Here is a 14,556-nt window from a genome sequence, read left to right as displayed (position 1 = left end):
ATAACCTGTTGATCTCCCTACTTCTTGAATGCATGCATATGCAGATGCAAACTGGCTTGGTAGGTCTGCGTTTTCTTATGCTATGACCCCTAAAGAAGTCACCTATCAGCTGGAGTGAAAGAAATCTAGCCCTCTATGTGCACGTTTGTTAATCAGACATGATTTGTCCATCCACTCAACCTTCACAAGACTTCTCATTCATTCCTCAGTCAATCGTTCCTCAGTCAAATCGTTCAATAAATACTGCCTGGGGATTAAGTAGATACTATTTTACCCCACCCACAGCCCACCTCAGTCTTTATCTGCAGCTGGGATAGGCAGGTCCTCAAGTGATATCAAAGCTGATAGCTTTGATCTCAGGCAGTCCTGTGTGACTATCAGCGTTTTTGTCTCTTGCTATCTCCAAAGTCTTGGGAGCTCATGCAGTCCGGGTAGCCAGACAATAATGGGGATTGTTCCCAGGCCAACCATTACTATAGATGGGTAGAGGGATGGATCGAGAAATGCCCCAGCCTCTCTTTAGGTGGAGGGGAATTATGAGTTACATGCTATGCGGGTTTTCAGGCGGTTCTCACAGGGAATGAACTTCACTTGCTCAAGGTGATACCAGCTCAATCCACCCCTTACTGAGTTTTTACCATTTTCACATCACTTTCTCAAGCCCTCACTTTTGGTATCATCTTCCAAATAAACCATAGGCACTCGAGACTTTATCTCAGGTTCCTTTTATAAATGAACCCAAACTAAGACAATTTCTCAGATCATTTCAGTTCAATAAACTTTCATTGGCTATTAATTCGATGCTAAAAATGTACTAGAGACTAAAGACAAGCAATGCAATAACACGTTCTCCTAATCTCAAGGCGGAGTAGCTTTTTTTTGAAGAAGGGAGACAAACAGATGCATCAGCACAATAGGATATTATAATTGCTATAATAGCAGCTTGCCCTGAGGCTTATGAGAGCTCAGAGGAAGCAACAACAAATTCTTTGTGGGGCAGGGGCAGGGGGAGCAGGGGACTTACTCTGAAATGATTCCAAAAAGGGGACTTACCTGATGAGAGATGTATCAAATAACAGCATGCTGCATGAAAAACAAAGAGTAAGAAATAATTTGAACAACGAGTGAGGGCATGGGATATTTATTCCTTCAATGCAAATTACAACGCACTTACTGCATCCCAAGTTATGTACTAGGCATTGGGAATATGTCAATAAAAACAGCATTTTGTATGAAATTTTGTCAGGACTCACTATACTAGACTGCACATACTTCATTGATTTTCTACCATATTGTAAATATTTTTAACATTGAGGACTACAATTAAAAAAAAATTCACGCAGAATTTGCCAGAACCTTCCATTTCTAAAGTTGCATCTAATTCATGCATCATTATTCAGCAGCCTTATTTCTTGAGTCATTCTTGAGGGTGACTTCACAAGACAGAGATGGAGAAACTACAGTGATATGTTGTCTGAGAAGCTTTAAAATGTTTGGTCTTCTTGGACAAGCATTTCTAAAACAAACTAAAAATGTTTTGGTCCAAAACTTCTCCTCAACTTCTCAACCCATGCTACTCTCCTCTCACCCTTGAAATAAAAGAGAGTATTAAACACGAGGCTGAATGGCGACTTTACTCGCCATAATCACTCAGGAAATGTTGGTCTGTAAACCTGACCTAAAGTCATTCAGAAAACTGGCTATGAGACCTTCATCTGGAAAAGTCTGTCCATGTGATGGCATCTAAAGTGGAAACAAAGGTGAAAAGGGGTACAACTGGCTCCCAACTTAATGAAATACACAGCCATCTATGTCTGTAGGGACAGATTTATTTCTTGCTAAAACATGTATTTCCTGTCTCATAAACACAACTTTAGCACACCTTTTCAAACACCCAAGGAGAGACTAAGGCAGGGGGCAGTGGAGCATGATAAATGGGACTAACTCACACTGGGCTTATTTTTCTCGATGGAAGGTCACGTTTCTCACTCCAAATTTAGTGTCTGCCTACCTCACCCCCAGCCCAGCACCAGGTCTCTATTTTTAAATGATGATCACAGTTTCTTAACTCAGTAAACTGCCTTGTTAAAATATTCTTCTCATCTGTTTTTTTTTTTTTTTCTTCCTCTGGGGAGCAAAGTATTTCCTGACATCTGTTTTGAATTTGTTTTTCTTTTAATTTCTGTGTATGCCTCTTTTTCCTATCATCTGCATTAAATTGAAAATAGCATGTGAGGCTGAAGGGTTCTTTGCTATTTCTAGATTAATATTGCCTTCACTCCAAGGGACTCTGAACACACATTTGTGCTACCTCGACATCGATCTTATTGCCCAATTCAGCCATCTTAGAGTTAGGAACAGAAACAAAGTTGGGTGTCCATGAAAACCTCCCACCAAGATATTTCATACGCCTAGAAGAGTTACCTAGAAACAAAACCGCGGATGGCCTCTGTAACAGACTGTTTGTGCTCCTCTTTCCACCCCAACTCATATATATATTGAAGCCCTAACCCCCAAAGCGATGGTATATGAAGCTGGAGGCTCTGGGAGATAATTATCTCATCCTAAGTGTATTGCTACAAAGACTTCCAGTAGTTTTGTTGTTGTTGTTGTTGTCGTGGGTTTTTTGTTTGCTTGATTGGTTGGTTGTTTTGTTGTTGTTTTGTTTTGAGACAGTGTCTTGCTCTGTCTCCCAGGCTGGAGTGCCATGGTACAAATAAAGCACACTGCGCCTCAAACTCCTGGGTTCACATGATCTTCCCACCTCAGCCTCCTGAGTAGCTAAGACTACAGGCACGCACTACAACCGTGTCTGGCTAATTTTTGTGTTTTTTTAGAGACAGAGTCTCACTATTGTCCCAGCTTGTCTCGAAGTGGTCTCAAGTAATCCTCCCTCCTGGGCCCCCCAAAATATTGGGATTACAGGTGTGAGCCCCTGTTCCCAGCCTCAGTAGTTTTTATATGAATATCTATGCTTAAACTGAAACACATATATGCGTGTGTGTGTGTATATATATACGCATGTATTATGTAGTCATTTGTATTTGTGTGTATGTGATATATATGTATATATGAATATATTACACGTTATATCTGCATGTGTATCATACCTAGCATACATATTCATATAAGCACACATGTATTGCATCTGTGATTTTGCTAGCCTGTTTCAGCCTCTGAATTGTTTGTGATTTAGAATATGGAGAATGACTAAACAGTTGGATAGTGGAGAAAGGGAGCTCTTAAGAAGTGTTACTGAAAATTAGAAAATGGCTTCTCTTCAATGTTCTCTGAAAAATGAAATCCCTTTTTATCTACTGCTTGGCAGCTGAGCTCCTTTTCTGAACTCCACTCCATGCAAAGACTATGCCACGTGGCTCCTTGGCTTTTATTTAGGATAATATAGAAATATGTTACCAAATAGTGCTGGCCTGGTCAGGTCCATTCCCATATGTACCACTTTCCAAATGACATGGTTTCCTGCACTGAGTGTGTCTTTCAATAAAATATTTTATAAGTAGGAATTATAAACTGTGAAGTAGTTTGTAAACACAAAATACTTGTATTCAAAATAATGGAAGAAACTTAGAAATCAAGGTCAAAGGTAGATACAGAGGAAAAAAAAGTACAAAGAAGATATTGTATTCCCGTCACCATTACCAGAATGACAATGAGAGCCATGCCAAGTAAAGTCAACAGAATGGCAATGTGTTTTCACAAAGGACTCACCCCAGCTCCAAACATGGCCTGGAATCTGCATCAGAGGTCAGCGCTGCCATCTCTGAGTGACCACAGAGTGCCATTCCATCTTCCCATGGCCACTGGAGCCTTGCCATCTGTATTTTGAGATGTTCACAGAAGAGTGGGAAAATATTTTCTTCTCATTTTCAGCAGGAAGTAATTTCTGTAAGTGATTGACTATCCTAAACAATCCTCATTCTAGAATTCACATTTACGTAAATGAGTATCTCTTTATAAAATGGGATATCTGGTCAGACTGTTTCACAAGTTCAATTCTCATGATCTTCAATGACCTTGGAAAGGAAAGCATAAGACTAGAGGGTCTTTTTGGGATATGGTGTTCCTTAACTGTGGCTTATTAACTTCTAAAATTACTAAGATGAAGAAAATCTTGGAATATTTCCCAAAGGTATTCATTCTGTGCTTTTCAAAGTTCAAAATGTGGCTACATGATGAAATCTAAGACATAACAAATGATTTGCAAACTTCATGAAAGGTTTTTCCAAATTAAATTATTACATGGTTCTTTTTGTAAAAAATAGATGCAGGTGGTAGGTTTCTTTACAAGTTACCTGAGAAACGGTTTCCTGAAGTCGATCAAGAATACTGCTCCCTTACTATTTTGCACCAATTCTAAATCATGTGGGCATCCAGGCTGGATGAGGGTGAGAGAAGAGGGAGAATATGAGATCAAAGCCTGTGCGTTACAGGAGAAAATGCTTTTTCTCTGTGGCTTTGAAAATCTCTTTTTAAAGGGATCCCCTCCCCACTTACTTTGGGGTTTGGCATATGGTGTGTGCTACAGATGGATGAGCAGTGATGCAGCTGTTTGGGATCTGGCACCCTGGCTCTGGAGCACTCCTGCCAGCTGGCCGGCACACCCCGGGCTTGTAGCATGAACCGATTCCTCCCAGCTGTTATGCAAAAGAAAGTGGAGAAATGTTGTTGTTCACCAATTTTCCGTCTAAGCCATTTTAGTTTAAGCTCAAGCCCAACAACAACAAATTCCCCAGAAGGCAACTTTTTATGGTACAGCATGCTTCTTCCAAGTTATGTATAATTGTGAATGCGAGGTTACATTTGGATAAGGTTAAAAGACTGCGGAAGCACTCATTGCTGCAAGCTGTGAATAATGTATGAAAGGAGAAATCTCAGTCCCAGCTACGGGGATGTGTGAGTGTGCCACCAGCACCCAACGCGAGCCCATGAGGGCTGGTGGCCAGGAAATGCATTGCACTCGCCTGTCCTGAAGACAATACGAGAAGATCCACCTTGCTCAGCCGGCTTGTTCCAGATGAAAGATAGCAACAAACGGTATTTATGGTAATATTAAAAAAAAAAAAAAAAAGAGGGTTGATAGGTTCAGCAAACCACCATGGCACATGTTTACCTATGTAACAAACCTGCACATTCTGCACATGTATCCCGGAACTTAAAGTAAAATAATTAAAAAAAAAAAAAAAAAAAGTCTAAATTTGACCTGAAATCCAGACAGGAGTCTGCACATTTCAAAAGACCAGAGATGTTGCAAGAACAAATTTTATCTGGAAGGCTAGTGATGTGGGGAATGGGAGATGAGATGGCAGAGGCTTCCAGAAACGTCATCAGCCGGTTATCTCAGAAAGTACAAAGGTCACATCTCCTTTTGAAAATGTGGAATAACCATCACAGCATTTTGTATTTTTTGATGAAGATGATTTTTTTTTTTTTAATGAGGACATTTTGTTTGTATTTTTTTATGTTTTGACCCATTTTTCTTTTCAAGGGCCACTGGTTAGTTAACTTTGAGCTACACTGGAGGAGCAAATGGTCCGCTTTGTGACCCCTGCTAGCTCCATGAAGGAACTTACCAGGCACCCTCACCCACACCAGTCTAAGCTTACTCATTACAGAAGATTTGTTCTTTGTGCCTGGTAGATCTGTGGGGCAGGGAGAAGAAAAAAAGAGGAGAATATTTGACTGAAATATGGGATGTCTGTAAGAGTCTCAGACACAGGACTGAGGCACTGCCAGGGCATGTGTAGATGAACTGAGATCTTGGCTTCTGGACAGGGGTGAAGAAGCGAGCCCGCAGGACACGTGGAGGTGTGGCTTTGCCACAGAGGCACAGGCCAGCAAGCAAACCTCCCATTAGCTCCCTATTGTTGTTAGCTGAGATATTTGCTAACTGAGCTCCCAAATCCAACATCCATGACAAAGCCTACAAATCACCAGGTCCTCCAACAGGTCCACCACCGGGGCAAGTGGAAGGGAATGCAAAAGAGAACCCTGCATGGTTCACAGAGGACAGCATGCTTCCAGCCTGCTGCAGAGCTATTTGTGATTCATTAGCCGGCAATCTCTTGAGATTTGACAGGCCTTTTTATCTTTCCCCAAGCTGTAACAAAAAGCAATCATAAAACTGAGATGCACACTATCCACGACTGGGGAGAAGGCAGTGTTACTAGTTGCATAATTATCATAGGACGTAAAATGGAAAACAGATAAGAAACCATTTTATAATTTGCAAACACCAGGAGCTAGCTGTTGAAAGGAGGAAGGAAAATAAATGAATGAATGCTGATTTTCCTCTTAATATCATAATCGTGAAATGCTTTAATTAAACAGAGTTATAGAGATAATAAATAATATTTTTAAAATAGTATTTTTCTAAAGAAATAAGGAAACATTAAAGAACAAAATTTTCATGTAATACACACTGTATTTTCGCAATTCATCTAGGACCCTTGGATATAACACTTTCAAACACTCTATTTATCTCCCCTGGCTGCCAATTTTATCACAAGTAGAAGTAGTGCTTTAGGAAATAACAGCACATTGGCTAATAAACACTGTCTGATTCAGTGATTTATTTTCTTCAGAAGTTATAGCTGTGTTCAAAGTGATATCCAGTGAAGTGTCACACATTAATTTAGAAATATATCAACAGGAAAATTTATCCGTGAACTCTGGAATATCACTAGTTACTGTAAAAACACTCTTTTTCCCCTCTATCGACAGCAACAATAGCAGCAACATACCTCACAAATGTTACTAAATACTCAATAAAAAGCATATGTTAGGTACCTTCTATGTGCAGAGTACGGTGCAAAGCAATAAGGGAGAATAGGGGGTGGTGGTGGGAAGGAGGAGGGGAAGAAAAAGAAAAGCCAGCTGTAAGGAGTTGCCTTTCTGTTACCAATAATCTTATTCCATCAACGCTTAACAAACTTGACTGTTGATTGAAGTCAAGGGTTTCTTTGTCAGGGGAGAGCAGAGGCTAAACCCGTTAAGTTTTTCAGATCTGATTGGTGTAGATGAAGAGAAGTAAAGATGCTGAAAGGATAGGTGGAAGTAAGCTTTGCCTGTTATGGCTCATGGTTAGTAAATGTATGAAAACATTGAAAGAAATAGGCTAAGCATATAATTATTTTAGCTATAAGAAAAAAAATTACATGGATTTTCTAAAGAGCTATTCCAAAAAGTGAGCTACCTGGTCTTCAGATTTTGTTTCTCATAAAATGGTCAAATGCACACAAGTAATTGGACCATGCATTAGCCATTCTTACACTGGGTAATTTATTAAGAAAAGAGGTTTAATTGACTCACAGCTCCACATGGGTGGGGAGGCCTCAGGAAACTTACAATCATGGCAGAAGGGGAAACAGGCATGTCTTACATGGTGGCAGGTGAGAAAGCATGTGTAGTAAGCCAAGGGGGAAGAGCCCCTTATAAAATCATCGGATCTCATGAGAACTCACTCACTATCATGAGAACAGGATGGGGAAAACCACCTCCATCATCCAATCACTTCCCACCACGTATTTCCCTCAATACCTGGGGATTACAATTCGACATGAGAGTTGAGTGGGGACACAAAGCCTAACCATATCAGACCATGTTGTGTAATTTTGATTGCATTGACCGATTTGAAAATTATGACCAAAAAAATCATAGCTCATCAATTAATCTCCTACCTTCAAAGAGACAATGCTCCCTCACCTAGGTTTCTTTTGGCAGTTTCCCTTTCTCTACTGCTGAAACCCAGGAGCAGTTTGTCATGCCCTTATTCAAGAACAATAGTTCTGGAAATCAGTATTATATTGTAAGAGACCCTGAGAATATTAGTAAAATAGAGACCAAAATAATTTTCAAGGCAGCAGAGGGCTATGAGTTACAGACAGTGTCTGTTACCATGGCAAATCCATTTTCCTCTACAAACATAATCCCTTTTACTTTGAGAAACAGATTCTCTGGGCTAACTAGAGCTAACCACTGTTTGCCAGACTCATTGCAAGTATCTCTCCCTTCATACTGTTACTCATGACAATTCCCTACAGTGTCCTAAGGTTGTCATGTGCATTAAATGAGATTGTTTAGGTGCATTAAATGAGGCTGGGTGCAGTGGCTCACACCTGAAATCTCAGCACTTCGGGAAGCTAAGGCAAGAGGATTGCTTGAGCTCAGGGGTTTGAGACCAGCCTGGGGAACACAGAGAGACCATGTCTTTATAGAAAGTTAAAAAATTAGTTGGGTGTGATGGCACTCTTCTGTAGTCCCAGCTACTTGGTGGGGCTTGGGTGAGAGGATCACTTGAGCCTGGGAGGTAGAAACTGCAGTGAGCTGTGGGTGACAGACCAAGACTGTGTCTCAATAAATAAATAAATAAATAAATAAATAAATAATAAGATCACATACAGGCCATGGCCACAAGGCCTGGTACATAGCTAGCTATCAATTAAGCTTAGCATTTGGCAATAAATACCTTGTGTCCCAATTCTTGTCCCAACTTTTTCTTGTGTCTTCTCTGAATATTCTAAGCCATTGTGATCTATTCTTATGAAAAGGAGGCAGACCTTCCAAATAAATCTCATTTGGTTGCCATTCTGTAAAAAAGTGATTGTTTCATTCTTTCCTAAGTGTGAATACCAGAATAGCAACTATATACCCAGTTCAAGTGCAACTCTCTGATAATAACGGAAGTGCTGTTTTGAGCTGAGCAAGAAAGGTGAGAATACTGGAATACTCTGTGAAGCGTATTAAGGAGTATACTAAAGGTAAATACATGTCCAGCCACTGATGAAATTCTCAGCCTTAAGAATGTCTTTCCTCTAGCCGTGGTTCTGCTATTAGTTCTCAGTGATCTTGTGACTTGGTCAAATTCCTAATTCAAGGTGGATGTGTTCTTTGTAGAGCAGCGGTCCCCAACCTTTTTGGCTTCAAAGACTGGTTTCATGGAAGAAAATTTTTCCACAAACAGGGGCTGGAGGGATGGTTTCAGCATGATTCAAGTGCATTACATTAATGTGCACTTTATTTCTAATTACTACATTGCAATATATAATGAAATAATTAAACAACTCACTACAATGTAGAATTAATGAGAGCCCTGATCTTGTTTTTCTGCAACAAAATGGTCCCATCTGGGGGTGATGGGAGACAGTGACAGATCATCCGGCCTTAAATTCTTGCAAGAAGCATGCAACCTAGATCCCTTGAAAGCATAGTTCACAATAGGGTTCACACTCCTATGAAAATCTAATGCTGCCACTGATCTGACAGGAGGCAGAGCTCAGGTGGTAATGTGAGCAATGGGGAGTGGCTGTAAATACAGATGAAGCTTCATTCACTCACTTGCCTGTTGCTCACCTCCTGCGGTGTGGCCCCGTTCTAACATGCCACAGACCAGAACCGGTCCATGGCTCAGGGGTTGAGGACCCCTGTTTTAGAGGGTACTCGGTCCACCTCCCCTCTCAAAGTTGTCTCCAAAGTAGACAAATCTCAATCTCACCTCCCGTATTTCTGTGGTTTCAGCACTTTTTCCTCCAAATTTCCGTTTCATATATTATTGAAGTTCCAGATAAATTACTTCTCTCTAATATTAGGGCCCTCTGTAAAAATATCTGAGGAGAAAAATAGTTGGTCACATTTTTACAGAATTTTCTAGTTTGGGCAGAGACAGAATCACTCCCAGGTAGAGTGTTAACTGGGAAGTTTCCCTGGTTCCTTTGAAGTCTTTCATTGTATGAGTATCATAATTCTTCCCTGCCTCCCCTCCAACTTAAGCAGTCCCCTTCTCCCACTGCAGAGTCAGAAGTTAAAAGCTATCATTTTGCTAGTTGACTGAGATGTGTCTATTTTAAGTGCCTTAATCTCACTCAAATTTAGTAAAGTCTATCTACAATGTAATTTATTATTCATTCATTTGTTTATTCAACAAGCACTTATTCTACAACTACTCTGCATCAGGCATTGTTCCTGGTCTAGGGACACAGTAGTAAACAAAAAAGACAAAGATCTCAGCTCATAGAACCTCATTTGACTGAAGAGCAACAGGCAAGAAGATAAAAAGTTAATGTATGGTGTGTTGGGTAACCCTAAATGCTAAGAAGAAAAAAATGGATATGAAATACCAGGGTGGGGGTTGAGATGACATTTTAGATAGGGCGGCCAGGAAACAAGTGAAGGGAAAGCAGCAGGCAAGGATGGCTCCATGGATTGACCTGAGCATCTGGCAGAACACAGAGCCTATTGCCTGAGAGGAGGTGGGTTGTGAGTGGAGTCAAGACCAAAAGTCAAGTGGGAATGTCGAGAGGCCAGCTGGATATTGGGCATAGGGGGAGAAGTCTGGATTAAAGACACAAATCTAGAAATGTCCTACAGGTAAAAAAGTCATTAGTCTGGATCTGATCACCCAGAGGGTCAACAGGAAAGGAAAGGGCATAAAATTGTGAGCCTTGGAGAGACCAGGGAGACAGGGACGCCGGGGAAGGAACAGTGGGAAATTTTGAGGGAGCCCAGGCAATATGGCAGCCTGGAAACCAGGAACAGAATGTGTTTTAAGGCAAATTATCATCTCTATCAAATGCTGGTGAAAGAGAGAAGCCACATGAGGACTAAGAGGTGGCCACCGTGCTTAGCAACATGGAAGTCAGTGAGGACTTTAAGATGGTCACGGAGGCGAAGGTGGTGGCAGGAAACCAAATTGCAGTGGGTTCAGGGGAGAGGGGAGAAGAAATTGGCTTCTTAAATGTCAGGAGTTTTCCTTTTCCTTCAAACCCTGCTTTATTGAGTGGCTCAGCAATAAGAGCTTTTCTTTACCAAAAGAAATAAATGGTGTTTTTTTTTTCGCAAAAATGTTTGAAAGACACAGGGACACTTGTTTAGCTGAGGTGTGACTTGAGCAGCTTGACAAACGCTGTCTCATTTCCAGCAATTCTAGTGGCAAAGTTCCCTCAACAGGGATGTTCCAAAACAACACTCCAGTTGCTTTGCATCCAAAAAAAGCTGGAGGCAGTTTTTTCTTGTAAATTGTAGGCTAGAGTATGATTACTGAGAAACCTTGGAAAGCTGGCACTTTTTTTTTTTTTAAGAATAGTCTCCTAAAACCTTTTTCTCGTGTATAAATACCAAGGTACTGAAGCCACCATCATTTCTCTTCCAGTTCCCGTAGCCCCTCACGGAAAGCATTCCCTAACCTGGGGCCACACAAGTTCTCACTCTGAAGAAAAAACATACAACAACCTCCCCAACTACAGAAAAACAAATCAGGAACCTTTTTTTTTTTTTTTTTTTTTTTTTTGAGATGGAGTTTCACTCTTGTTGCCCAGGCTGGAGTGTCCAGGCTGGTGCGATCTCAGCTCACTGCAACATCTGCCTCCCAGGTTCAAGTGATTCTCCTGCCTCAGCCTCCCGAGTAGCTGGGATTACAGGTGCCTGCCACCATGCCTGGCTAATTTTTTTGTATTTTTAGTGGAGACAGTGTTTCACCATGTTGGTCAGGCTGGTCTCAAACTCCTGACCTCAGGTGATCCACCGGCCTCGGCCTCCCAAAGTGCTGGGATTACAGGCATGATCCACCATGCCCGGCCCAGGAGACATTTTTTAAAGTCGTAGATACGGGGCTTAATTACTAGCATTTGTCCCAAAAATAACATTACAAATTGTGGACTCTGTACCCGGAAAGGTGGAAATACAAGAGAAATCTCATCATTGCCATGTGAGGCAATCAAAGGAATCCTATTGTTAGACAATGAAAGGGAAACATATATCATTTAATTATATATTAAATAAATCTAAAATATATATTAATGAAATCTCATCAATGATAGCTGCCATTTGGCTTTCTAATAATAATTCATCATCATTCTGATGGAAAAGAAGCACATGGATGTGTGCCAAAGTACTCTGCCGTCTCCTAGAAAGGTTCCTTTTGCATGAGAGGGAAGATGAAAACACGAGCTTTGCAGTAGAATTTTGATTCATTTAAGAATTCATAGACCTAATGCTGGTTAACTCCCGAAACTCCAACCAACATTTCTAGGAGTTATATACATCAATGCGAAACAGGGCTACTCAGTCATCATTTGAAATCCACATGGGCAACACTTTTGTAATATGGATTGTCACCCATGAGCTCCACTGTGATCAAGGAGCTCCAATTTAACGTTGAGTTTCTGAAGTCTAATGTTTACCAAATGTGCAGCCTTGTGCCCATGCAATCCTCTTTCTGAGTTAGAAAATGGAGGCAGTCAGCTCTCTCCAAGTCTCACAGTTACTTGTGTTCACCACCCATATGCACTTCCAGGTCTCCACAGTGGCCCTTATTTTTCTCATTCCACAAAGCTACATTGTCTTCAAAGCCTCTTTAAACAAAGCTAAATCAGTTGCTGATTGAACACTGTAGTACTCACCTTAATTTGGGGGGAGTCATGTTTTTAAACATTTAAGGAATCAAATTACACCTTATAATTAACTAAAAGTGACCATTTCAAACTTGTGAGGTAATTATATAAATTTTTAAACTACAACAAATTTGATGTACACATACAGAAATCATGGGAAATTTAGCCATAGACTGTACTTATGTGTCTATATATTTTTATTAAAATGACACTTTGCTTCATTAAAGAGATTACACTTCAGGACAAAACAAATAGGGTAAAAAGTAACTTTACATGATTCACATGTACGGTTTCCAAATTTAGCAAGTTTATCCATGGGATACTTATACTGAAAAACTATTTGCTATTTCTCTGAAAGTCGAATTTAACTGCGTGTCCTGTACCGTATTTCGCAGCCTAGACTGGTGCGAAGAAGTACCCCAATACCTAAGCAGCATTTATCTGATTCCTCCCTGGCCATTGCAGAAGAATAAAACTTCCTTTCAGAGAGCACTACTGTTTTCATAACATTATACAAAAGTGTTTCCAAGTAGAGCCCAGGAAAAAAAGATGCATAACCCAGGGCTTCTCAAAATGTTCTCCAAGGATCAGCTGCATTGACATCACCCAAACCTTGTTAGACATGCAGATTCCCAGGTCCCAGCCAGATCTACTGAATCAGAAGTTCTGATGGGAGTTTCCAGAAACCCCTGTTTCGATATCAGTCTCTTTGCCCCCCATTCTGACAGATGTGTAAGTTTCAGATCCACTGACTAGGGGACTGTTTCATATTCATTGGTGTCTAAACCCAACCAGAGAATACTTAAAAACAAAATAAAATCAGTTTTAACTGTTGTCAGTTTGTTTGTTGTTGTTGTTTATTATAGATGCACAGAACTTGAGTCCACTTTTAGTGAATGAGGGCATGGGTGTGGGGAGGAGGTAGTGGCAGAGAAAAGGTGGAGTATTGACATCTTAGTTTGTGTAGCTCTTTATCTAAGGACTGGCCTTAGATAGTTTCCTTAGCACCAAGATTATTTATTGACTGAAACTTGAAGTCATTTAATGAAATCAGCTCCAATGTAAGGTCAATTTTGCAGATAGCAAGGCCACCTAATCTAAACAATGTTTTATAATGGTTTCTAAGTAATATCAGGTAGTGAACATTTGAAGCTACTGGGTGGAATACTGAATATAATGCTTTTGCTTTTTATACAAACATCTGGATCTAAGATATAAACAAAGAGAAGTTATAATGAAGAACTTCTAAAATGTCAAATGATCCATGAATTACAGTCCTATGCTTGTGTACATCATTTTGGGAAAGTTGGTTGGATACCATAGTATTTTAATTAAGTTAATGGGAAATTACATATTCACAGACTCAACCTTTATATTTCATGTATTCTAACTATTTTAACTTAGAATTTTACCAACTGATAACCAAACACTGTCATGTAGAGCTGGGATAAATGATTTTTGTGACTTTTTCTTTACTCAAAATTTTGGCATCATTTAAGGTTTCTGATCAAATAAGCATTTGTTATTTTTTTAAATAAAGGAATAAATATAAGATAGCTTTGATGCTATTAATCTTGGTCACTTGTTCCTTTTTGAGTTTTCTCTCTTAGGTTCTAAAAGTAAAAATACAACTACTGTTGACTACAAGTGTCACTCTTTCTAACATAAGAGTCTATCTTCTTTCAAAGGGGTCTGATTAAATGTTTCAGTATTTATAATTTTAAGAAGGCATTAGACATATAAAGACATGAATACAGATGTGTATATCTGTATTTGCAATACATACGTATAAATATACATTATATAGATGACATCTGTCAACATTAAAACAAGATTACAGTCATCTAAATGATGTCACAGTCATCTAAATGATTACAGTCATCTAAATGAGGTCCCTACCCTAAGTATATGCAATGGCCATACAAAGTTGTCCAGTAAATGCACTGACTGGCAACTGAGAAAAGCTTCCAAAGATAGATACTCTTCTGTTAGAAAAGATCCTCTATGTGACAATGGTAGAAAACATTCAAAGGGATTATAACTGGATAATGACTAATTCACATTCAATAAAAAACTTTTCATAAAACAGAGGATAACAAACATAACCCACTGCAATTTAAGTCAATAACCCATTCCCAGAATAAACCATTGA

General features: G+C 39.7%; 1 long non-coding RNA gene across 1 annotated transcript; it reads right to left on the bottom strand.

Moving 5' to 3' along the window:
• Window positions 1-3,467: 3,467 nt before the first annotated feature.
• Window positions 3,468-4,725, bottom strand: LOC103214777 (uncharacterized). Its single transcript, XR_005243709.2, has 3 exons — window positions 4,516-4,725; window positions 4,314-4,396; window positions 3,468-3,836 (listed from the first exon to the last, which is right to left on the bottom strand). It is a non-coding gene; the product is annotated as an uncharacterized lncRNA (long non-coding RNA).
• Window positions 4,726-14,556: the final 9,831 nt, after the last annotated feature.

This window comes from Chlorocebus sabaeus, chromosome 3 (genome assembly GCF_047675955.1).
Source record: "Chlorocebus sabaeus isolate Y175 chromosome 3, mChlSab1.0.hap1, whole genome shotgun sequence".
NCBI classification, from domain to species: Eukaryota; Metazoa; Chordata; class Mammalia; order Primates; family Cercopithecidae; genus Chlorocebus; species Chlorocebus sabaeus.
Note: the sequence above shows the minus strand (reverse complement) of the source record. Positions and strands in the feature narration are given on the sequence as shown.